This window comes from Lepeophtheirus salmonis, chromosome Z (assembly GCF_016086655.4).
Source record: "Lepeophtheirus salmonis chromosome Z, UVic_Lsal_1.4, whole genome shotgun sequence".
In the NCBI taxonomy this organism is placed as follows: Eukaryota; Metazoa; Arthropoda; class Copepoda; order Siphonostomatoida; family Caligidae; genus Lepeophtheirus; species Lepeophtheirus salmonis.
In genome coordinates this window covers 17,237,350-17,265,299 of record NC_092584.1, presented here as the reverse complement: position 1 = coordinate 17,265,299, position 27,950 = coordinate 17,237,350, and the positions used below count along the sequence as shown (strand labels likewise).

The window sequence follows — 27,950 nt, the reverse complement described above, 5'->3', positions numbered from 1 at the left end:
GCATTGGGAAATAGTATTAAATCCCGGAATTACTCTTCTTCTTCTATTTCCCCAGATATACACGCCATAAATCATGTATATCCGTGTCCCATTCGTTACAAGTCATCTACGGCGGAGACTGTCCAGCCCTCCCTCTACAGGCCTACACAAGAACTACTCAGAAAGTTTAGAAAAATAAACTGTATGAAGTCACTAAATATCCCTCTTTCAAGTGGGAATAACATATCTGGGATGAATTTTACGGGGAATTAAATCACCTAGCACCTAACCAATCATATTTTTACTTTTTGTTATATGAATATGTTATTATTTTACAGAATAATTAAAAATGAATTACACCCTTATCACATTACAAGGGCACAATTTTAATATTTTGTTAGTGACCAAAAGTAGGAATAGACTTGAGGGGATCAACTGGACCAGGGTCATTGATCCTAAATAAGGACCTACACAACATCTAATCATTTCCAAATCCAAAATGAGAAACTAGACCTACCAAAGTATAATTTTTTACAAGGAAGTATTGTACAAAGAGGTTTTTCCATATTATAGTATATAAAGAGTAGGTGTGATGAATACTGCTAAGAATGCAAAATTAAAGTAAGTGAGACAGGTGTGGTAAATTTCCTATAGGTAGATTTGAAATAAAGATTCTTTGAAAATCATGGCACACATTGTTTAATAACAAAAATTAAGGGATGGTTTCTTGATATATTGACGTGCCCCACACGGGGTTTTATAGAGATGGAAAATGAATTGTTGTGACATGGAAGTTATGTTCGTATAAATAAATGATATGAGAACGACAAAATTTCAATGATAATTTCAAGGCCAAGTCAGGATATATTAATGAATGAATGTAGTAGACTTTAAATGACTGTATATTTTACATACAGGGTGAGCAAGCTATATATGCTCTAGGGGGGAATACAGGTAGCTAATTATTATTATTTTTTTATAGATGACAAGTTGACGAAATGGGTAACATAGTTTGTTGATGGATAAAGGATGTTGATCCAGGATTTCAAAAATAATCACTCAACCTTCATATATGAATAAGATAAATATTATTAATGAACAGTCTACGTTTTCAAGCAGAATTCTTTATTTAGTTATAAATCCCATAAATATTTTTTGATTGTGAGTAGTTTTTTATGTTGTTGTTGGTTATCTGAAAATTGTGGTTTTTTTTATGTTGTCATCATTTTTATTTCATTTTTTAGGAGAGAACATTCAAGTGTTGAGTAAATACGTTCAAGAGATTTTTTTTTAAATAGTTGTGGATTTTAGGAAATTTTTTCTAAAGAAATAAAATTTTTCAAATGTTTTTTCCAAAAAATCTAATGTTCTATAAATTACTATGGAATTTTTTTGTAAACAGTTAAAGATTTTTGAAAAAAATTAATTTTTAGAGAAATACAATAAATTTTAAAAATTTTTGTAAATAGTTGTAGGTTTTTGAAATAACTTAATTTTTCTAATTTTCAAAAAAAATCCAAAATTTATCTCATATATTATTATAGATAAACGATATTGTTGAGCCTTAAAAGGTTTTTGTTGTATCTATGCAACATATCCAAAAAACGCCTTTTTTAGGGTCGTCCGTAGGGTTTCGGCACGAGGGGCTATAGCCATCACTCCAAATTAAGGAATTTTTCTTTTTACTCTAGAAATTTATATTTGTAATTTAATTCAATATTTGTATTGTTTCCAAAACTTAATATTAGAAATTTAATTTTTGAAATTTTTTTCCTATAATAATAATTTTTTTGTAAATATCTTGGATTTTTGAGATATTTTTCTATTACAATTAAATTTTAGGGAATAACTATGGATTTTTGAATTTTTGTTCAAAAAATTTAAAATTTTAGTAAATAGTTATGGGTTATGTAATTTATTTTGAAGAAAATGTAATATTTGAAATTTAATTTTTCAATTTTTTTTTCATAAAATTTTCTTAGCCCAAGGATCCCCCACAAAAATAAAATAATAATAATAATCCTGCAATAGCAGCACCTGTTTTTATATATTATTTAATAAAAGTGTATCAAATTGTAATTATTTTTACATCTTCAAATACCTTGTTGGTAAGTCTGAACAGATATTAGTAATATTTTGCATCTGCAATTACACTTAGTAGGTTATTAGTAATTAGAAAAAAATACAAAAATCACTATTTTTTTTCATAGTATCACTTCTACGAATCCTTTTTTACATTAAAAAAATATATACAGGTATATATATGTTTAGTTCTAATAACTCTGAGGAACGCTGGTTACTACCGCTAGTCTTCAAAAAATAATAATTTAGGCATATTATAAAATTAAGAATACTGGAAAAATGTAATATAGTTTAAAAATATAGATAATTACAAGTGTTGGGTTTCGGTTTGGAAATCCGCTCTGAGACTGTAATATTTCTTGTTGGACCAAACTAATTTGGTGGAACAAAAAAGCTCGGTTTGGACCGGTCTCTTAGAAAATTCGGTCTAAATCGGTCCATAGGAAAACTTCGGTCCCAAATAAATTGGTCTATACCCATTTTACAGATAAATTGTTTATAACATGACATTATATGTATTTTCAAGTACCATGACGTCATACGAACTTTAAACAGAGATACCTCGGATGGATTTTAATACCGTAGAATACGGAATTCTTAATTCGAGCCTCTCTTAAAACGAAGTTCCTTTGGGCATAACTCTTGGAGAACATAGAAGTCCACTTCTTCCGGCCTTAATGAATGCAGAAGGATCTGAGGCCTGAGCAATTGTTAAATTAAAAAAACATCAAATTTTAAACTGTGATATGTTTTAGTTGTTTGGCTATCATTTCAAATTAACATATATTTATTCTCATTTCACATTCAGAGCCTTTTATAAGAATAAAAAAGTGAATGGATCCTTTTTTTAGTTTCAAGCCTTGAATATATTCATTGATATATATGGATGGATTGATTCCCAGTTCTCACTCAAGGAAGGGATTGGCTCTACTCTCTTATGAAGCTTAGCATGGTTTGATTTTTGTCTCGAGTTGAGACCCAAAAAAAGGGACCACGGTCGGAGACGGGGATCTGAACCGAAAAGCCGGTCGAAATCTATCTATAAAAAATCATTTAAGGCCAAAAAAAAAAAAAGATCACCTTTCGACCGAGTCTCAACACTAATAATTACCTTACTGAAATAAATTACATTACAAAAATTATAAAGGATTTTTATATGTTTTTATAGAGAAACATTTGATAACTTCTACCATTAAAAAAACTCATTAATTTCCAAGTCTATGGGCTAATTTTTAAGTATATGGTATTCATTTAATACCATGGGTTTCTCCTTCCGAACTAAGTGAAACATTTGTTACGTTATAAATGTAAATACAGGAAGCAAGTCTACTAATTATTCTATACATCAATTGAAATAGAATCCTAACGATGTTAGTGGGAGTTTCCCTCGAAATAATTTTTATTTTTTTATAATGGTCCATGTATCAGGGGTGTCCACAGGATTTTTTTTTTTTTTTTTGTAAAGGGAGTGGTAAAAATTATAATTTAAAAAAAAAAGTAAGAAAAATGCATTTTTTTGAAAAATACATTAAAAAATTCACAAATGTTTACACAAAATTATTTTTTTTTTTTTAAAGAAAAATCAAAAACCTATAGCTATTCCCAAGAAATTAAATTTTTTAGAAAAATTTCTCATAAATCAACAGGTATTCACAAAAAAAATTATGTCATTGGGAAAAAAAATCAAAACTAGATAGAGTTATTGACAACAAATTAAATTTATTGTCAAAAAAATTTCAAATATTAAATTTTATAGATTTTTTTTTTTTTCAAAAATCCATAGTTATCCTCCAGAAATTACATATTTTGGGAAAAAAATTCAAAAATTGACAGCTGTTTGCGAAAGAAAATCCTATATAAAATTTTTTGAAAAAAAAAATTCAAATATTAAATTTTCTAGGGAAGGAGCGGAGAGACAAAAAATCAAGAATAACATTATATATCAAAAGGGAAATGATTAAGTGATACAAAATGGTTGCATTTTTTAGCTTGCCTTTAATTTGTAAAACAAAGAAAGAATTTTCTTTTACTTAGCAGTTGTCATTATTATTTAATTCCTTTCCTAAATAGATTCAATTATATTCAAAACCTGTTTAAACATTCCTGAGTATGCTCATAAAAGACGGAGCGTAACCCTAAGGACTTGTAACGGAGTTATAATTCTTATTGTACTCAGAGTAGCATTGAGGATGGACATCAGATTAATTCTAGCAAATGTCCTTGTTTATATCCTTTTTTCCTTCCTCTCTTGTCACAGCTGATTGTAGCTGCTCTAACGAAACGTCATGAGCATTATTATTTCCAATGTTCCAAAACATTATTCAAATTGTGAGGGTTACAACGCTGATTTTCGTGGGTTTTTTTTAACATGCCCATTATTACAAACTGGATTTTCATCATTAAAAATCTTATTATGGCGGAAGAGGGCCTCGCCTTTTGTAGTTGTACCATAAATACATATTAAAGTAAATTAATGGTTTTGTAATTAAAAAACAATATAACTAAATAAACTAAGTAATATTTCGCATAACATTTTGTCACAAGACGTGAATGTTTTGTTTCTCATATAATTTTTTTTTTAAATGTTCCTTCAATTGGTTTGATACGTATTAGTAAACATTATATTATTACATTTACTCCATTTGAGACCTGAAAGTCTTCTTTGAAGTCCATATACATACATGATGATTATTTCCTTCTCCTGGAACGACTGGGTTGCTAACTTGTACACGTTGAGTTCAAAAGAATAATTGGTCACGAGGGAGTTATCCATGAGTTACAGTGAATCTATTACGTAAATTCTCATCCAGAATAATTTTTATTTAATTCTTAAGGATAGTATCCGGCATTAGAGTGAGTTATAAGGTGTCGACGAACATACAAATTTTGTTTTTATAATATAGAGGAAAACTTCACAAGAATTAATCAGTGTAAATTTTCGTTTTTCATGAGTTACTCACTCCATTCCTCGACGTTATCTCATCAAAAATAAAATAATAATAATAATAGATTGAGAAGGAAGATTGAATATGATATGACGAGGGTAGGAGTATATTAAAGTCACATTCATTTTTATAAATTTCATATTAAATAGTTCTTTTTTTTTTTAAATAATTGAGTTGAACTAAACGCCTCCGTAATTTTTTTCGCTTTCCTTATGAACTTATTTAAAGTATTAAACTATGTATTTAATGTAGACAGAATTAACTGTCCTATAAAAGAATCAGAAGTTGATTGATTGTATCGTTAAAAAGTTCATTATCAGACCCATATAAGTCTCTTAAATCAAAAAAAGATACTGAACTATAGTCATAATTCTTGTATATTTTAACTCATCCCATAAACTTAAATACAACGCCTATAATTGACGCAAGTATGCCTATGAAATATTGGCGTGTACCTAGAAATATATACATATATGTTATAAAGTAAAAAAAAAATTGAATTTTCACATTTTCTTGATATTATTCAAGACTGTTTTTATGTTGACGGATCACAGTCGAAAGAATGGACAGTATTAGATCCACTTATTCTATAACACCTTATTTAACTATTAATTTAACTACAAATAATAAAATATAGAAGAAAATTTAGCTTTTTGTGTTCAGAACTTCATTTTTTTTTTTTTTTTTTCGTATTTTTATAATGACTCTGATTTATTATCATACTTTGCTCATTCTAAATTTGAATTATTTACACAATAAGTGATCCTTGTTAAATATAGTATCAACAACTTGATTTCTTAATCTGTATCCCGGAAGAATTTATCTCCGGGTTTTGTCATACACATAAGTCAAATATTAGGTGTAGTAAAAAGAGAGATCCATTACTTTTAATGTTTTTTAAATCTCCATTTATGTGTATTTCATTGTGATTCAAAACAGTGCATATATGATGGTGGAACTCGACAGTTCCCGCTACTTTCTCCACATTTTCAACAATTGGCCTTCCAGAGCGTAAAATATCTTTGACATCAAAATTACGGGAACAAAATCGAAGAAACAAAAATTGCCCGGGTTTGGCTGCTACATTATCAGGAACACAAACACAATTCCAATTTTTAATCTGGAGGCTTGTGTGTTCTACTTGTTTGAAGAAAAACTGTACAACATGCCGTATTTTCTCTCAATTGCTGTACATCTTTGACAACCACTCCAACAATATTCAGTCAAACAGTCATGAAACCGTCGAATAAGTTGTTTTACTATGAAATATGATCTTTCTTATGCCATCTAGCATACCGGGCCGTGCATAATTATTTACCCTTTTTTGTTCAGAACATATCGCTGACAATAATCACATTTCGAATTATTTGAGAAATAATTTATTCATACATTTTTAGAATAATAAAATAGTTTGTGATCAAATTTAATCAATGTAGCCACCATTTGACTCAATGACACTGGTCAGGCGACGTCTGAAGCTGCCACAGACTTGCTGGATGTAATCGGCGTCCATGGAGGCCCAGGCCTTGTTGACAGCATCCTTTAAGGCATTTATGTTCTTGTGTGGTTTTTTGCAGGCCTTGATCTCCAGTTGCGCCTAGATAGAGAAGTCTAGTGGGTTCAGATCTGGGCTCTGAGGGGGCCAGTAGTCTTGTTGAAAACCCCAAGGAGAGTTGCTGACTATGGATTTGATCCACGGAAGGACCTTGGACGCCAGAATCTTCACATAATCCTCCGCTGTTAATCTGTAGCCAGTGGGGAACCATACCGGTGTCATGGCCTTCCCGTTGGAGGCCACGAGACCCAACATCATCACCGAAGCAGGGTGCTTTGTTGTTGCCACATGGCGGTGCTTATCTTGCACATCTACAAAGCTCACAACACGGTCATTTTGCCTGTTGAAAACAGGATCGACCGTAAAAGTTTTCTCATCTGAAAAAATGATGATGCGTCCGGATGAGCTCTTGATATCATTCAAGATTTTCTTTGCACGCTCAAGTCTGACTTCTCGCTGACGTTCAGTTAGCAGAGGGCATTCAGTACGCCTCTGGGACTTTCCTCTAGCCCTTTTCAATGCCGTTGAAACAGTTGATCTCGACGTTCCCATCATTCTGGCCCTGTCATCAATGGACCTGTTGGGAGTCCTCTTGAACACTGCCTTTACTTGCCTTGTTGAGACAGTGGCCTTCTTGCCAGCCCCAGGGGAATGCTTGAGATCACCCCCAGCCTCCAAGCGCATGGAAACGTTGTAAATTGTCTTCAACGAGGCCCCAACCTGTTCCTTAATGTTGTTATGAGGCACTCCCGCTCGGAGGAGGGCTGCAATTTCGATTCTCTTTGTTTCCTGATTGGACATTGTCTAACGTTTGGAAGTTGTTACGCTCTCACAGGAATGATTTTTGTTTATTTTAAAAGTAAAAATACGAAACAATCAGATTGGTTGCCACCCAAAGACCCATATTGGAAACGCGTGAGCGCAGTGCTTACAAGAGTCCTTGTATCACCGTATCGTCAGAGGGCAAACTTTCAAAATCGTCCAGGGATCAAATACTATTTTTCTACATTGTATTACAATTAAAATATTGGGAGCATGAATAGTCTATAAAAAAACTATAAATTACTTACTGAAATAAATCTCAATGTACATACTTGCTAAAAAAGCCACCAGAAAGGAATTTTTGTGGATGTTCATCACATGACTACAAGAGTCGGTAATTGTTTACAACACACAAGGGGTTATTACGACTTTGTTTGAACTAAAGGTATGTTTAATGTACAAAAGTATGTCTTGAGTTTATATACATATGTACACAGTAATCATTTAAATTCTCTTGTAATAATTATTACACTTGGAACCATATTTTAAGTGCCCATGTACAAAGATAAATATTATATGAAATGAGGCAGAAGGAGGTAGGCGGAAGGCTTTGGAATATAAATTATACATGTATCGAATGTGGAAATAGAGATTTTTTATACATTTATATAGAATAAGTGAGCATTGAAATCAGTAGGAAGCAATCATTAAACTCTTTGGAAGTGGACATCCCGAGTTTTATTTTTTGTGGACTTGAATGAACGGATTTTAAAAAAATGGAGGAAAAGCAATTTTTTGGTTACACTATGCAAGGGATACTCCATGTATAGTTGTAAAAAATATGACTAATTAAAATAAAACAATTCTGGTTAATCAAAATTTCTTCATTAGACCAAGGACAACTGATATGGAGTCCACAGGAATTCGTGTGTAAGCGTTTTTTGACGCTGGAAATGAATTATAAAGAGATTTCCCGCCTCGTCCACTGCTTCAAATATCTGTTTAGTAAGACTAAAGAACTGAAGCAGGACAACAATACCCTTGAGAGGAAGCCACAAGACTAAAAAACTCTAAAGGGATGCAAGATAATTCGGTTTATTTCTTGCCTGGTCAATGTGGCCTCCGTCCTACAAACCCTTTGATAATTGAATCTGAAGCGCAAAATCAGGGGGGTCTGCAAGGGGAAGGTTGGTGGAGTTGTAGCTCCCCCAAAATAAGACATTTTTGATCTTTAATAGAAAATTAAATAATATAATTTTTTTATATTTTTACACAATCTTTCCCAAAAAATTTAATTATATGTTTTTTTGAGAATCACCATAAATTTTGAAAATAAGTTCCAAAAATTTTAATTTTTTGAGAATAGTTATAGATTTTTGAAATTTCCTTACAAAAAATTTAATTTTTGAGAACAACTACAAATTTTTGAAATTTTTTTTTCAAAAAATTTAGTTTTTGGACGATAGATTTTATAAATTTTTTTCTAAGAAATCTAATTTCTTAGAAAAAAACTAGATTTCATAAATTTTGTTCAAAGAAATTTAATTTTTTCCATGCCGGTTAAAAACTACCGTCCAAACTTCGCAAAGGCTTCATGCACCTCTCAATACTTTAAAATGAAGCCAAGCCCGGATACATGGGTTGATTGAAGCTATGGAAAAGACAGCAAGCAGCTTAAAAATCACTGCCAACGCTTTACAAAGCAAATAGGCCTACTTAAAATACTTCAAAGTGAAGCCAGTTCCATGGTTCTAGCCTGCTTGGTGTCATTGCCGTGGCTTTAACAAGGCCATCTCGTAATCTTAAACAACTATTTGGTCTGGAGTATATATATCCCTTGTGAAAGGGATATATATACTTATTGAAGGAGCGGCTGTGGGTTTTTACCTGCTTGGTGCCCCTGCTATTGTAATTAAATGACAGGAAATTTTCCTATTGACAATTTTCCACACTGCCCATTTTTTCCAGGGCAATTTTCACCATTGACAATTTTCTCAGTGGCCATTTTTTCCAGGGCAATTTTCACCGTTGACAATTTTCTCAATGGCAATTTTCCGCTTGTAATTTTCTCCATGGTAATTTTCCTAGAACTATTTTTAGTAAATTATGTGAGCAAATAACCCGTCTCTTACGATGTGAAAGAGCTAAATGTTGCTGAGGAATAATATCCTTGATTTCTCTATCAGAAATGAATAGATAAAAGAAGATAAAAACTCAACCCATTCTTACACATGGGTTAAATCATTTGTATACAAGTAGAATTATATTTTTTTACTGCAAGGAGATATAAACTTCATATATAGATCGACTTATTAATGATACACATTCCAAATTGTCCTCATCTCTCACACTTATAAACAAAGAGGGAGGCATACCTCCATAAAGTTGATTAAAATAGTTATATAAATGCTAACCCCCGTTTGAACTAAATAAAAGAACGCTCTAACAAATACCAATAAGATCTTCACTTCATCTCTCAACCTCTTATTTAAAAAAAAGGGAAAGGCTTTAAAAACAGTTGTAAGAAAATATACTAATGTCCTTACTTTTCCCAATTGAATATATTAATAAGCGAAGTGTGTCTTTCTGTCTGTCTGAACAAGTAATTGGGTGCACCGTATATATGATGCCAACAAATTGTTCATATTTTAATAACCTCTCTGTATAAACGTTATTTGTTGATAGAAAGGAACGAATATTCATCGAAGAATACAAATGTAATCCACACTTAAGTAAGAACATAAATATTATTATTCAAAGATCTAAGCATATATATGAGCGAAGAGTGGATAATGGAATACCTATCAACAGTTAAAGGTATGAAGATCGATTCATAGTAAATATAAATGTCGTGGGGATACAGGCAGAATTATAGGTAAATAAAAGGAAATTCATTATTATTCCAATATATGAATTAAGTAATGTGTATCTCACAGTCTATAATTGCGATTGGCTTACCGGGCCGTGCAAAATTATTTACCAATGATGTAAATATACTTTTTAAGAGGTTTGGTGGCAACCAATCTGATTGTTTCGTATTTTTACTTTTAAAATAAACAAAAATCCTTCCTGTGAGAGCGTAACAACTTCCAAACGTGAGACAATGTCCAATCAGGAAACAAAGAGAATCGAAATTGCAGCCCTCCTCCGAGCGGGAGTGCCTCATAACAACATTAAGGAACAGGTTGGGGCCTCGTTGAAGACAATTTACAACGTTTCCATGCGCTTGGAGGCTGGGGGTGATCTCAAGCATTCCCCTGGGGCTGGCAAGAAGGCCACTGTCTCAACAAGGCAAGTAAAGGCAGCGTTCAAGAGGAATCCCAACAGGTCCATTGATGACAGGGCCAGAATGATGGGAACGTCGAGATCAACTGTTTCAACGGCATTGAAAAGGGCTAGAGGAAAGTCCCAGAGGCGTACTGAATGCCCTCTGCTAACTGAACGTCAGCGAGAAGTCAGACTTGAGCGTGCAAAGAAAATCTTGAATGATATCAAGAGCTCATCCGGACGCATCATCATTTTTCAGATGAGAAAACTTTTACGGTCGATCCTGTTTTCAACAGGCAAAATGACCGTGTTGTGAGCTTTGTAGATGTGCAAGATAAGCACCGCCATGTGGCAACAACAAAGCACCCTGCTTCGGTGATGATGTTGGGTCTCGTGGCCTCCAACGGGAAGGCCATGACACCGGTATGGTTCCCCACTGGCTACAGATTAACAGCGGAGGATTATGTGAAGATTCTGGCGTCCAAGGTCCTTCCGTGGATCAAATCCATAGTCAGCAACTCTCCTTGGGTTTTTCAACAAGACTACTGGCCCCCTCAGAGCCCAGATCTGAACCCACTAGACTTCTCTATCTAGTCGCAACTGGAGATCAAGGCCTGCAAAAAACGACACAAGAACATAAATGCCTTAAAGGTTGCTGTCAACAAGGCCTGGGCCTCCATGGACGCCGATTACATCCAGCAAGTGTGTGGCAGCTTCAGAGTCGTCTGACTAGTGTCATTGAGTCAAATGGTGGCTACATTGATTAAATTTGATCACAAACTATTTCATTATCCTAAAAATGTATGAATAATTATTTCTCAAGTCATTCGAAATGTCATTATTGTCCGCGATATGTTCTGAATAAAAATCGGTAAGTAATTCTGCACGGCCCAGTATATCTAATAGAATTGGTATTTTATTAGTACTTTAATCAAAATAAACATTAAAAACATAAATTAAAAAAAAGGCACTATCAAAAAGTACAAAGTTGGTGGTCCAAGTCTACAAGTCAGAAGATTTTGATTGAAATTTAGCTTTTGTTTCAATTAGCTTCTGAATTCTTAGCTGTCATTCAATTTATTGTTAAAAATCGGATGTCATCATTCAGTTTCGCACTTAAATTTTTACCCATGACATTAAGCAAAGCGAATGAAATTCTTTGAAGAAAAGCTTACCAGGAGTATCCTTCCTCGCACTTAACTCCATCAACGGCGTTATTATCAGAGTTTAAACTGTCCTGCATCCTGTTAATGAATGTGGCAACAACTCTAGGATTCAGGGTGCCAAGTAAACTGTCTTTCTCTTCAGGAGTAGCTGTGATGTAAGAAAACATGGAGTGAGCATCAAGACAGGAGAGGTAGAGAATGACGAATGGAGTCGACAATCCCTCTCTGCTCATTATATCGATAAACTCTATCAGGTCTACATGCTGATTGGTTGGGCTATCGAAGGTTATTGAGATCGGAGGTGTGTCTCTGATGACCATTAACTCTTGGTATGATGTACAGCTGATCTTCTTCCTCAAAGAAAAACCAATATACCCGCAACAAAGCAGAAAGCATTACTCTCTCCCTTGGAAGCTAGTTCCTGGAGGTCATCTGGTTGCCAGTTAGTCAAATGAGCTTAGTTTTTACCTGGTCTTCATCCAGAAGAGCTTTAATTTCTTAAGTAGTCATACCTGAAAATTTCAAATAGTAAAATATTGTAATGATATAAATAAGTTATACCTAAATAAAGAAGCTTACTATTAACAAATATCTTATTTACTTGAGAATTTGACAAGACTGAGAATACGAACCTTTTTCCCTGCTTCCAGGATCTGTCTCACGCTGATGCAGTAGATACCTCCCCTTAGTAGTCTGGAACAGCCAAACCTTCTTCCGATGGCATCAGGCTGGAATATGGCGAGGAGTACATAGGAGAGGTCTTCATCTAGGAGAATATACTCTGCCATATCTCCTGCGGCAAGGCACGTCGTACAACAGTAAGGTGCTTTACTGTTTTGCCACTTGATGAGAAAGTCGACAAAATCTCTCAAAAAAGAGAGGCCAAGTTTGTTCTTCTCAGAGATCGGTTCCCGAAGCTCATCTCTCTTTTTGTAGCCAACAACTCCAGGTGTCTTGACGTTTAGGATATTCCAATTTATTTAAGATAATTATAAGTCTATAAAGTATGATGGGATGAAGACAGATTTTATTTCTCTCATAATTAGCAGAGTTAATAGAAATACAGGGTTAGATCATCATGCTATTGGCTTGCCATACTTAATTCATCCAATGGTATACCTTCCCCCTGAATTGAATTATAACATATTTATCCTTGAACTCGGTTCTCCAGAATTAGGAATGAAATATAGATTTCAAATTAATTACCTAATTAAGAGCCCTGGTGATAATTATATTCCGGAGTCTTTTACCAATTTACGTCCATGGCAAGAAGAGGTTGTGCAAAAATTAGAAGAACAAAATGATAGAAAAATATTATTTGTAACTGATAATATTGGGAATAAAGGGTAAATCAACATTAACGAAATGGTTGGTATTAAAGAAGAACACGTGGTGTTGTCAAGGAGGAAAAGCAACAGATTTAATGACTGCATTTAACACGAATTGTGACGTTGCAATATTCTATATGGGAAGGTCAAATGAATCTGATTGGTGGCCTTATAAATTTATTGAATGCCTTAAAAATGGACTGTTTACGTCAACAAAATATAAAGGAACGATGCAGATGTTTAAACCGCCTAAAGTAGGGGTATTCTCGAATGAGGACATTCCACGAATGTCTTTTCTTAAATAAAAATAACAAAGATATATATATGTTATAATTCAATTTGGGGGGAAGGTATATCATTGGATGCATAAAGTGTTTTTCCAATTATCGGATGTGGTGTAGAATCTTTTAAAGATTAATTAACACATCGACCTTCGAACTCGGTTTTCCATGTTGAACGAACTTGCATTGTTAAGTCTGGTGGTATTTTGGATGGGCCTTTCTTAAATGTACATTGTGTAGAATGTACAAATTTTGACAAAAACCGCAACCACTCATAGTCTATGACGTTACCATTGCTGGAATTTTCAATTTCATGTATCGTACCGTCTGCTCGGCAAGAAAAAGAGATTTTGAGAAAACACGCAGCTACTCATACACTATGACGTCTATTTTTAAAAGCGTGGTGGAAGTCAAACATCAGTAGTACACGCGTTATGGTATAACCTTGTATTTCTATTAACCTTGATAATTAGTATTTGTATTTATTTATAAAAATATCTAATAATATTTATTATATACATACATATTTAATTTATATTTGTCACTCATAATTAATTTGTTGAATCAATTTGCAATATTTAACATTAATCATTTCAATTTCCTAGCATTTATTTTGATTAATTTGTTTGATTTTCTGTGTATAACTTCTAATGAAATTTCCAATTCATATTTTTTGTAATAGTTGTTGATCCTTTTTTCATTTTGTATTTTAACCATACTTTTTTAACTTAATATCACAAGTACACATTATAATACTTTAACTAATCTATTTACTAGTAATCTATTACTACCCTATGGCGAAAGTGTTAATCATTATATTCTGATTACTCATTGTAATCATTGATTCCAGTGTACGTATATTTGACACAGTCACAAATTTAGAGACACTAGTATATACGATATTTTAGAAGTAGTTATTTCATGTCTCAATAATGTGTATTTGAACAATTTCAGAGATCCTCAAGAAAACTACGCAAACCGATCGTGAATTTCAATCTATCTCTCATTTATCCATTTTTTTCTCGCACTTTGATGGTAAAAATGTATTGTGCACACTAAATGCCCCGTCCAGCCCTTCCGAAATGGCAACCACTATGTCCGTCCAAGGTGCACTACAAAAATAAGGGAACATTGGTGGATATTAAAACAGAAGAAGAATTTAATAATCGTCTCTCAATTTAGTATTTAGTGACAAACAAAGGCAGACTTAAAAGCATGTTCTGCATTTCTTCTTCCATTGAAACTCATTCCAAAGTCTACACTTTATTTCGTCTCCTAATATTCAAAGAAAACTTTATCTTTGATTTTAATCCTTAAATGGCATCCATGTACATAACAAACAAACAACTCATATCTATGACACTGACTGCAGAGCGTCCGAAGGATTTTTTTAGTGGGGGTGGGGGTTGATCGATTTTTTTTTCTGACCGACCTTTTTTTAGAAAATGAATCCTTAAATTAATATTGGGTGAGGGCTAATTTTTATTCCATAGAGGATTTTTTTTTAAATTTCTCCATTTGGGGAGGGGCTCCAGCCCCTCCTCTGCATATGCCCCTGATTTATAATGCTGTATTATTTCTATAATTCTAGAGACTTCATCTTCGCTTCCAATTTCATTCGTTCTTGTGAGTCTCTTCTGTGATTGGAACGAACAAGTGGAAGACGATCCTGGAGCATGAATTTAATGTGGTCCTTTTTTCTAGATATCTTTATCAGCAAAGCTGCAAACATATTCAACTCTCCTATTACCAAGGTTAATAGAAATACAAGGTTATACCATAACGCGTGTACGGCTGATGTTTGACTTCCACAACGCTTTTAATAGTGACGTTATAGACTATGAGTGGTTGCGTGTTTTGTCAAAATCTGTTTTTCTTGCCGAGCATTCGGTACGACACATTAAATTGAAAATTCTAGCAATAGTAACGTCATAGACTATGAGTGATTGCGTATTTTGTCAAAATCTGCCAATCTTACCCAGAAATTGGTACAGTATGTACATCAAATTGAAAATTCTAGCAAGACCGATTACATTTACGATTCTAACCTTGTATTTCTATTAACCTTGCTATTACGAACATATATATATATATGCATAAATAGTTCATGAGAATCCTTACATGATAAATATGTTAATAAATTATAGGTGATTTTATAAATTTAGAATAGTTATATTGAAATATATGAATTTCTTTTAACATATTTTAAAAGTTAGTGAGTCGGAAGTAATTATCTAAATTACTAAATTACATTTAAATATCACTCTATTGTGAAGATTTAGGATCTCCAAATCAATATTGAATAAATAAATTACGGATTACATTAAATACTTATGATGTAACAAAACTAATATAAAAACGATATTATGTCAGTATTCATTGACACTTAATAATCGACTACATATGTTCCTTGACAATTGTTAAGCATATTAAAATGACCTTAAAGTTATTTTCTTATTTATTCGGTGTTAATAATGGAGTGATGCAATTTATGTATGCTTCATTGATTTAGGTTTATATTTTTATTTTGAAATAATTGTTTAGCCTTATAATGTATTTGATAATTGATTAATGTACTACGATTTACAATTATATACTCCTAAATATCTAGGTATGTAGTAAAAACGTAGGTTTTAGTTGAATACTCTCTTTTGTCTAAGGTTTCTTCATAAGTGTCTTTGCTTTCTAAACATATACAACTCCAATACTGAGGATTTCACCTAGCCCCATCCTCATTCACCCTTTTAAAAACCTAGATTTAGTATAATCTTTGTTCCATATTACAAAGTGGAAAACAAAACGTTTTTACGTTTTCAAGCCCTTTTCCATAAGCCTTCTTTTTCATATTTTGAACACTCATATAACTCATTGACAACTGTTATTAGTTATTAGCAAGGTTCAAGCGGTTCCAGTTATTGAATAGCTAGAACTGGAACCGACAAAGTCAAACCGATACCGCGATATATTCCTCCTCGGTGTCGGTTTTTATGCTTTTGTTTCTTATAGTTCTGGAAAAGGTGTTTAGGCACCAGACAATGTAAATACAAGAGGGGTGGGTTGGGGTAGATCATGGATCGAGGTCTGCTACTAAGCTTGTGTTGGGCCTATAATATGATAACAATAATAATATTTCTTAAGCCCGGGTTTCGCAAACTTCACTATGACAAGCTCCCCTCTACACTAATACATTTTAAATTGAGGTCCCCCTTATACGAGTTTTCAGGACTCCTGCTGGAACTTGGAGTACTCTACGTATAAGGTAATTGCGGCCCTGCTTGTATGGAATATCATTTCCTGGTCCGAATTTTCTATTGACGTCCCTTGTTTAAAATTGTCTGCTACCAAACTGGGGTTGTAATATTTGATTTGAGGAACACTTCGTACATTAGAAACTCCTCCTTTCTACTACTACAGATCCAGGGTAGGGAGTAAAATGCAGAATGTGGGATTTTAAGATTGTTCAAAAGAAGATTATGGCCAAAAGGCTCACTGTAAAGTAAACTGAAGAGAAAGAGTTTTCTGAGTTATGTCAGGTTCAATGTTCATGCTTTACCATATAACTCGGATCTGGAGAAGGCTACGGATCTTCTTCTTCTTCGAATTAAAAACATCATGGAAGAGCTTGCAGCTTCCCATCACAAAGCTGATTCAAAGCACACAGCATCAGATAGAGAAGAAATGCCGAAAAATAAGAAGAAGACACTTTGGGATACACTTTTTGATTCGGAAAAGGAAGATACTCAGATTTTGCATCCCTTCATATCTGAAACAAGAGTCTTGCCGCCTTGTATTGGGAAACACCACGATGCTGCAAGGATGTGTACCCCCCTCCGTAGTTGCAGAAAAATAAAAAAAGTTCGCCTTGAAGTTTTTGAAGTTGCTAAAATCGGATCTGGTTGTCCCTCTGGGTCAGATGACTATGGGATATTATTTTCCGCTGCAGGCCGGGTAATAAATGTTAAGCATGTTGAATGTTATGTTGAAATTTATATTGTATTCATGCAATCAACACTTTTATTTTCAGTAAATTATCGCTGAAATATACCTTAATAATTCAATATGGGCTCCCTCAGTCTCAATGACAGCCTCCACTCTCTTCTGGAGGGGCTGTTAAAACTTAATGATGTAGTCTTTTGACAAATCATCCCATGTGACCATAATGGAGAATTCCAAGGATCTCACTACCCGTGAGGCTTGTCACAGGCAACTTCCTCGACTTTTAACTCAATGCAATCATCGAAAGGATTAAGATTGGGGAAACTGGTAGGCCACATGTTTTTCGAAACATTAAAAACAAGCTTTTCTTTAGACAACATCAAGAGAGACTCTATTCTATTTTACAAGATATACCTCGGCCAACAGTTTGTCTTGGTGGACAGCTGGTCCCTAAAGGGGATAAAAACCTATCGCTCCCATTATCCAGAGTATCAAGAATCCCTTTTAATATCCTATAATACACACCACCACCGGGTTACGTAAGTAAACTGTTTGTCGATAAAGGGGATCAAAACCTTTCGCCGCCAGTATCCTGCGCATCCAGGGCTCCTTTTAATATCCTGTGATACATCCCAGACCACAGGTTGTGCAAGAGAACAACTGTTCCAAAAGATGTATAATTAACACCACCATTGCTTCTCTGAGCATCAAGAAACTCTTTTGATATCCTATAATACAACACACCTACTGGTTGTGAAAAGAACCGCAGGTTCAAGAAGAGGATCATTACCTACCCTCGACACTTCCATGAGCAGCATCAAATACCCCTTTCAATATCCTATAATACATCCCAGCCCATTGCCCCCAATCTATAGTATCTGTTCTCTGCCATATGGATCAAAACAGCCAAACCGTAGTGGGGATCTTTTTTTCTACGGTTGATACACGGAACTTGTATTTTGACTCAGTCTCCTTAAACTGTCTTGAAGAGAGCTGTATCATTACGTTTGTTTGTTCTTCTTGCTTGTGATTAGCTCCTCTCCGTTACACTAGGCCGTCCTGAGCAGATTATGAATGTGAGCACTTAAGATATGCCCAATCATCTTCATTTTCCCTCATGGCAACGCTGGAAGGTTCTGAAGCGTTGCATCGAAGCCCAAATATGAAACAATTTTTTTCTCAAGATACAGATTATTGACAGAATACATATGTATTTCCTGTCATCAATCCGTGTTTTCTCTATACCTCCATTTCGGGTCTTTCCTAGTCTATATTTCCACAAATCTCTAATAGATGCTACTCTATGGTTATATCAAATCCTTTGGATAAATGTAAGATCTCAAGCCCTACCTTTATCGGATGGCTATACATTATTTGTATGAAGTTCGCCCATTACGAGAGTGAAAGTCGTGATTCTTGGCATGCTGAACAAACCACTTTCCATCAGCACATTTACCTGTTGTTACGGTGTCACATCATAAGAATTTTTGTATGTCTCCGTTTGCTCTCTCAAACGATTTCCTAGATTGTGAGTGATGGGGATTTCCCTGCACAAGTTCACTCACAACCCATGGACCGATGTATATTATAGACTATTAGACTGAGTCCTTAATGCTCAATAAAGTGGTGACAGTAGCTAATGGCCCATCTTTTCTACCAGCGGCTCACTTGCACAACCCGTGGGCTGGGGTGAATCATAGGATACTATAGAAGGTCCTTAATACTCAGGATAACAGCGGCGATAAATTTTGATCCCCTTGTGACAAGCGTAACCCGTGCGCCGGGGTATATTATAATATTTCGAAGGGGTCTTTGATGCTCGGGGTAGTGGTGGTGATAGGTTTTGATCCACCTTAGGGGCCAGCTGACTACCTGCACAACTTGTTTGCCGGATTATATTTTGAAAAAAGGAGTCTCTTGTAACAACTTTAGTTTGATTGCCTGGGCACAAAAACAATTTCAATGAAAATATACTAGATCAAGGATGTCTTAACTTTTAATATAATGAGCTCCATTGCCACTTCAAATATTTTAATGGGTCGCAGAACCTAGTAAGTTATTTTTTTTATTTGAAAAATAGATATATAAACAATACTATTAAATACAAATTTATTTAAATTTTAGACCAAATATAAAAAACAGTCAAATTTAATTTTTCAATGCCAAAATGCTTAAAAAAATAATCAGGCAGCCCCGTTAGAATCTCAAAAAATACGAGATACCGTTAAATATTTTTCAATGTTTGTTTGTACATATTATAGAGGTTCTATGCGTTTTGATGATATAACCACAATATTGCTAAAAAATACTACTGTAAGTGAGAATGAGTAGTGGGACACACCTAAATATAAGGCGGGCCGCAATGCAGCATGCGATCCATAGGTTGGACATCCCTACACTATATTATCAAATGGCTGGCAATGAAATTGTATCCTGATCAAATTGCTTGCAATCAATTGTTTAATAATCAAGTTACCCACAATCATTTCACCTGACAATGCAAATCAAGTTAAAATGACCATTGACCACTCTATTGGGAATTTTATAGATTTTCACACTGCCCGATAATTTTGCAAAATGCCAGATTTTCCACACTATCCCTAGCATATATATGTATTTCTGTAATGTCTACTTTTTATTAAAATTTATTTATATATGTTATCTCAAGTACTAAACATATGTTTTATTAATTGTTAGTAAAATATACTTAAAGTCATTTATCATCCTGTTCGGTAAGGTACTGCAGCCAGTATTTATATTTCGAAAAAGGTAAGTCTGAACATGGACCTTCAACCAAAGTTAGGTTTACCCTCCTTTGATCTATCTCTAGCTAGGAGCAGAATGAAACAGAAGAAATGTTGACAATTAATTATTCATGATCAGTATGTATATCATTATATGCAATTATGTTCCACTTTATCACAATGACTTATTCTTTAATGCTGGGAGTGACAACGTATCACGATCTTTTCTTGGATTCAATTTCTCACATTCGCCAGGGAGTTTCTATCTGGTATCCTCTATTTGATGAAGTAGCCTTATTATAATATATATTAAGGAAATAGAGAAATAAACAAATACGACGGGGGTTCCAATGGAAGAAGTGCTAATCACTTAATTCTCCGTTATAAATTATAATATCATTAGATATGATGGATTATTCGTATTGGACAATACTCTTGGATTGACACACAAGGATTTGCGTAATACTAGGCTGGAGCAGCGATCGATTTCCACTTCTTTGTGATCCAGAAAGTGTCAGAAGAAGAGGCAGTTGGCTTTGAAGTAACACGCCACTGAGAGGATTCTGGAAGGTAGTCAAAGGTCGAGTTGTTGAAGAGTGCAAGGAAAACTGTAAAGCTCAGTATAGTTGACGCAATCTAAAATTGCAATAGAACGATGGTCTTTGTCTCTTCATAAACCTTATTTCTTGTCCGAAGAGAAAAAAACTGGCTGCATTACGAAGTTATCTAAAGTTGTATATCTAGGAATGTGAATCCATAATTCCAAAGGATATTAAAACAAGTTATGAGTTCCAACAAGTGACTTAGAGGCTCTTTCAACAAATTTTTATACATTTTCTTCTAGTATGATACAATGACATTTGAATATGTAACTACCTACGTTTGTAATAAATAATACTGGTTTTCGGTTATTTTGATCAAAGAATCTAAATATTACAACTCTATATAAATTCATACTTCATTTCAGTTGTGAATGAGAATCCGGCTCCAACTTCATGAACTTGTAAAACAAATATTTATGTAAATTCCTTTGTCAATGTTTAATTCCATCAATTAATTTATTTATTGAATAAGTGTAAATACATATTTATTGCCGACAGGAATGGCTCTAAAAAAAATTATTCAAACCTCATGTAATTATCTAATACGTTGAGGCCAACTCTCTGGGAAGATTTCAGGTACCTTAAATTTCTCTCAAAACACCGCAACCCGTCTTGTTGATAAATATCAGTTTTTATGACAAATTCCTCTTGGTAAACTCATCATATCATCTTTATAAAAGAGTGATAGTTTGTCGTTGTTGTGGTTTTCAAATAACATCACGTGGTGTTTTATTTAACTCTTCCATTTTGGGTTAGCATTTTAAATCCCCAAAAATTGCTTTTGAGGCGAAAATGATAGACTCACTTCACGTTCACAGCTCAAAATCAAATTAGATATTTTTTAAAAGGTTTTCTAGAGTAAATTGTCAAACAATAATGGAACTAATTATTCAAACGGATAAATTTGCCCTTCAAAAATAAAATATCAACGTCAGTTCGTGTTTGTACAAGATTATGGTGTATCAGTTTTATTCAAATTATATTATATTTATTTTCTATATATTAATTTTGTAATAATAGAATAATTCATTCATTATGGTACACAAGTGTGTTTATGTTGGGTGTCAGACTGGAGCCAATAGGAAACTTCCTTGAGGTATCGGACTAAATCGATTTCCTAAATCTTAAATTGATAAAATAAAATAAAATTTAAGTAAGTTATAATGTAATATTTCTAATGAAGAGTTATCCAGCTTGGGAAGTTACCTTTGAGTGAGTAGAGTATTTACACACAATTTTTAAAATTAAGTATCATATAGAAAAAAAGTATATATTGTTTTGTTAGAGTTTATTGGGAGTTAGGCTATGTTGAACCCAATATGGAAGAGTTCAATAAAGCATCACGTGATGTTGTTAAATAAAACTGTAACAACGACCAACTATTACTCTTTCATAATTGATGATATGAGTTGACTAAAGGGAATTTGTCATAATAATGTGCATTCATTACCTGGGCAGGTTGTGAGATTGGAGTTTCTGCTCCTCCACATTGTATAAGTACTCATTGTTTTAATCTTCTGCTGCCTCAGAGCAACGAACTACAAATATAAGTTCTTTTGTCATCTCTATGTTTATGGATAAGCTGGATAAGCTTATGAGTTTATACTTACCAGTAAAATGAGCTTTTCCATAGACTCTAATGAATAGATTGAGTATATTAACCTCAGTTGCTTCCTATACGCCAAAGTTGTGACAATGACAGAACAAAATTTATCCCAATACGAAATAATTCGTGAAGAAAATATCCGTCAAAAGAATGAAGCGATGATTGAGTTCGGCTTAAAGTCACGAGTTCAAGTAAATGAAGTAAAATATTATATACCCATTATTTGCAAATATTTACATAGGTGACGACGAAAAAAGTTAGAAAAGTAAGGAATAAAGGTCGGTGTAACGGTGTCCCAAGAAGGAGTAATCGTTTGAGATATAACGGAGATGATCATACATCATTGACCCAAGAAGCTGGAAGATTGAAGCGGCATATTGAAGGTGTTCATGAAAAAATAAGGAAATACCAATGTAGATTCTGCTCTCGCTCTTTTACACAATCTGGAAGCTTGAAAACCCATATTGAAGGTGTTCATGAAAAAAATAAGGAAATACAAATGTAGATTCTGCTCTCGTTCTTTTAAATTCTCTGGAAACTTGAAGCGGCATATTGAAACTGTCCATGGGAAGATAAAGAAACACCAATGTAGCTTCTGCTCTCGTTCTTTTTCACAGTCTGGAAACTTGAAGACGCACATTGAAGGTGTTCATGAGAAGATAAAGAAATTCAAATGTAGCTTCTGCTCTCGCTCTTTTACACAAGCTGGACACTTGAAGACGCACATTGAAAGGCTTCATGAGAAAAACAAAAAATACAATTGTTGTCACTCCTCTAGTTCTTTTTCACAATTTAGTAACTTAAGGACCACCATTGAAGGTCTTCTTAAGAAGATAAAATTCACATGTAGTTACTGCTATAAATTTTTTACACACTCTGGAAGCTTGAAGGCACATATTGAGGGTGTTCATGAGAAGATAAAGAAATTCCAATGTAGTATCTGCTCTCGCTCTTTTACACAATCTGGAAACTTGAAAACCCATATTAAGGGGGTTCATGAAAAGATAAAAAAATACAAATGTAATGTCTGCTCTAGTACTTTTACCCAATTTGGGAACTTGAAAACACACATTGAAAGTGTTCATGAGAAGATCAAAAAGTTCCAATGTACTTACTGTTCTCGTGCTTTCGCAAAACTTGAACTCTTGGAGAATCATATTGAAGGTGTTCATTAGAAGAGATAAAGAAATACCGATGGAGTTACTATTCTAGTTCTTTTATACAATTTGGAAGCTTACTTTTAAGTCTTTTCTTAGATAGACAAAGAATTAAAGACATACTTTCAAAAGATATTCAACCATACATAATTATAATATGAAAATATAAAATAATATATATATATATTTGAGTTTTTTTATCATACTGTTTACGTAGAGCCCCTTGTCTAAATTGGAGCAACAGTTAAATTTTTTGTTGATTTTCAGGTATCAACTATAGTTATTTCTATTACGTATTTTGTTCCAATTTTACCTAGAAAATGACAATATAATCCGTTTGAATTTGTCAAAATTGCCGTTGCATTCCTAACATTGAAATAAAAATGAACAAACAAAGTTGGATCCTTCCTACGAAGCATTCGATTATACTGAACTTCCACTCCTAAGAACTAATACTATTCTTTTTAGATATCCTATTCATATGCCTTCAACTTTATGTTCTGTTCAATGGATATCTTGTCTTATAATGGAGGGATCGCTCATTATGCAGATGTCCCTTCACATCAATATCTTTGATAATAACTTCCGATCTTGTTAATCATCGCTTTTATACTCCAGAATACATCAGTTCCTTCATATCTTGTAAAGAATCATCGTAACCTTCTATAAGAACTTAGGAATTTTATAAAAAGATAGAATAATTGACTAAAAGTCTTAGTAAGGAATAGACACAGATTATTCACAACTCCCTCAATGAGATTATTGAGTCCATTTCTCCTCAACTCAACTCTGATTCGTCTCCTACTCTAAGAACAACTTCCTTGATAAGAATCCTTCAGTGTCAATCCTGATCTATCACAGTAATATAATTTCATTTATAAGATAGAGTTTGTGATGTGCGATCTATATGGATAATTGTAGCACCTGAACAATTCAAGCTCACCCTTGATTTATTTTGTCATTTGAAAACAAGTGAAATATAATTATATTCTCTTAAAGGTAATATACATCTATTTTCTCGAACTATTATGTGTTATGTTACTCAAATTATTATTGTGAACTTTTTCAGCGATTATATGTTTAAAAAAAAAAAATATAAGCGACCTCTTAACTTATACAATCAATTGGAATATCTGAATGTCGTTGCAATTCCCAAACATACTGAGGAGTCAGGGAATCCTTTTCTAAGCAGCTTCTTACCATATTAGAATGTTACTCTTGAAAAGATCTAGGATCTCCACACTAATAAATTTATTAGAGATAATAACTAAATGCTTTCCATAAGAGCTAGTATGTACTATGTGTTTTATTGAAAATAATATTTAAAACGTAAAAATTATCAATACAATTTGGTTGGACAAATAAATAAAAACATAAAAGAATTTCCTTAAACTTTAATTCCCTATATTTGAGGGATCTGATATTTTATTTTTGTATCTTATAGATTTTTTCAAAATTTATTTCGATAGAAAAATGCAATTTAATTATTCTAATTGTAGACATGCGAGTTATCAAAATTTATTACATTTATCAGTTCTAGAACTATTATATTGGTCTGAACAGTTACCAACTGTTCAAGCAATATGAATATAGAAAATTTTATTTCCTGACTATCATTTAAATATTTGCATAACTATATATCTCTAAAGAAATAATTGTCAAAATCCCAAGACGTACTTAAGACATAATATTCACTTATGTTGACTCTATATTTATTATATTCAGGATCATTGAAAAAATAAGATCTTGTTATTAGTTTGTGTTTCACATGATCATTTCATATTTATTACATAATATCCAATCATCCTTAATATATTACTTATATCTCCACTATTTTGATGACTTTTTATGACAAAAATATACCTAGTGTTTAAAAAATAATTTTTATTCCTAACTAAAGAAAATATATTGAATATATTCATAAATGAATTGGATGCAGTCAATCAAAGTTACATTGTCACTAAAAGTTGACTACAATATTGATGAATATTCTTTGTAGAATAATCACTTTATACACAATTTGGTATTTATGGGGACTAAATTAAGTGTTTTCCTTCTGAATGAAGATAAGGAATATAAATGCTATCGCATTCCCAAGGAGCGAGCCTCTAACAAAAATAATGTATTACAGGTGTAAAAGGGAATATCTTATACATAGTCTGTAGATTTAAAGAGTGTTGTTCCATCAATTAAATTTTTTTGTCAAGCTCAAAATAGAGAATCATAAAAATCAAGTTTGCCATACATCAAAATTAAAAAATGAAATGCTTGAAGTTGTAATTGATAGCCAGTGCAACAACTGTAGATGAAGGTAATCCTGTTCCTACCTTTATCACAATGGATACGGTCCTTCGATATCTGGGAGACGGAAGTTACAGAGCAAATTGGACGTATATATTTTCTCGTAGATGTCAGAACTGGCAGTGTACCATATCAAAGCAACGGAAAGGAGTCCAGAAGAATATCTTGTACCTTTAGGCTGATTGAAGAGATGATACATTTGCTCCATTATGATAGCGAGTTAGAAAAATTAAGAAGCTGTTCACATGTCTTTTCTCTGTCTGACCCTCCGTGGAACCCAGAAAGCGGAAATGTTGAGGGCTTCAGTGACAGACCCTTCATATCTTAATGTATTATTTTAACAAGTGCAACTTTTGGAGTTTTAAGCAACAAGAACCCCGAGGACAATGATTCCAAAGAGAGTTTGTGTTAGAGATCTTTTGCCGAAAGAGCATTCTCTTCCATAAACATTGCACACCCCAGAGCTTCTTGTCTTTCATTCTCCAAATGCACTACTCTATTGGTGCTAGTTGATGCCCGTGTTGGTCTTTGAGGTGGGCATGAGAGGTAACTTGCCAGATTCGGCTACTTTGATGGGATGGCTTGCTTGCTTCCTCTTTCAACTGCCTGTGAATATAATTAATTTATAAGTATTATTGATTACTAAGATTACAAGGGAAGAAATTGATTGCAATATCATATCAAAGTGCATAATTTATCATTTAAAGGGAATGCTTCTGAATTATGCTATAATTTCGTACTCCAGACATTTGACAAGCATCGGACAGTACTTCCTAAAATATTGGAAAGGAAATTTACCAAAATCGAGCTGTCTCAGATATTCTCAAGCAATATTCATAGTATTGGGGAGGGAGTATTGATTACCTTCGTTTGAGTGATTTTCCTTTATCACGGGATTGATCTAAAGATTCAGGAATAAAATCCATCACTTTAACATGCCGACTGCATGGTCTTGAATTTGCTGTTGGTGTCTGGTAAATAATATCTTGGGATGGCCCTAAGCCATTTAGTTATAATTTTGGAGTCCTTCATGGGGAATTTGTGAAAGCTCACATCCGGATCCTTAGTTATGCCATCATAGCCCTGCTTGCATCCAGGAGCAGAACACTCCTACACCATTATTAATTAAGAAATAAGTAATAAATAAATAAAAAATAACTATCTTTGGTGAACCACGTTTTCCTATATTATGTATGTATAATTGATAAAAGAAAAGAAGAAGTTGTAAGTACTAATATAAATCATCTGTATTCTTTAGCTGACCCGTTTTTGTTTTTTGTTGAAATTGTTACATCTGATACATGGCTAGTGAACTTCATTTCCTAATAGATTCAATTGTATTTAAAAATGATAGAACATTTGTCTGAGCTCATAAAAGATGGAGAGTAACCTTTAGGATTTGCTGCTGAGTTATAATTGTAAGTCCTTGATAAACTCAGAGTAGAATTTGTGTCCAGAAACTATGGCCTTACATGATAGGACCTGTATTAATTTGCTTAATTTTTGGCCAAGGTGCATTTCCTAACAAAAATACTATGTCTGAAATTGTAGGCTTGTGGGATCACGAGGGTCTGTTGGGGAACTTCAGTGGAACATACCTCTGCTCAGAGTCAACTAATTTCCAAATTGTTTGCTTCAAATACTGAAAAGAGCAAGTGCAAGAGTAAATTTAAATTAAATTACAATAGTACTTATACAAAAAAAGAATATATTTAAAAAAATATGGTAACACTATTGCGAGATATTAAAAGTAATTCGAGTCTCCCAATTTTTTGTGAGAGTTGTTTTAACCTACTCATATTCTATAATTATGCAAAAAATTAGATTAGGATCATAATGGAATTGTCTTTATTTAGACACATGATTGGAGATTTTTGTCATATTTGTTAAAATTTGAGAAGAATACCCTAAAAAAGGGTACAACTTGTGAGGACCTCCCAAGCTTTTAAGGCCGAGTACGATTTAAACCCAACAATACTTATACAGGATGATTAAAAAGTAAGTTTTTTTTATCACTAGGTATACCCTAGGACTGCTGGAAGAAAAGGGCTAGAGACAGAAAAATCAAAAGGCAGCTGCAGTTCTTGTGTAGTTATATTCTACTGATGGAATTGTATATGTTTTTTGGACCTTGGAAACTCTTATATTGTGGTTCCTAGCCTCAAATGCTGGAGAAGATTACACGTACGAAGACTGGAAAGCTTAGTCCATTCCTCCATCTTTATTTCACCTTGAAAGG

General features: G+C 33.4%; 1 long non-coding RNA gene across 3 annotated transcripts; it reads right to left on the bottom strand.

The window, feature by feature from the left end:
* Positions 1-11,664: 11,664 nt before the first annotated feature.
* Positions 11,665-27,404, bottom strand: LOC121130268 (uncharacterized). Of its 3 annotated transcripts, XR_011783810.1 has the most exons (5): positions 26,975-27,404; positions 26,576-26,893; positions 25,738-26,317; positions 12,389-14,477; positions 11,665-12,268 (listed from the first exon to the last, which is right to left on the bottom strand). It is a non-coding gene; the product is annotated as an uncharacterized lncRNA (long non-coding RNA). The 3 variants fall into 3 exon arrangements; XR_011783809.1 differs by lacking the exons at positions 11,665-12,268; positions 12,389-14,477 and having other exon boundaries at positions 25,520-26,317; positions 26,975-27,033; positions 27,102-27,234; XR_005868646.2 differs by lacking the exons at positions 11,665-12,268; positions 12,389-14,477 and having other exon boundaries at positions 25,520-26,317; positions 26,975-27,222.
* Positions 27,405-27,950: the final 546 nt, after the last annotated feature.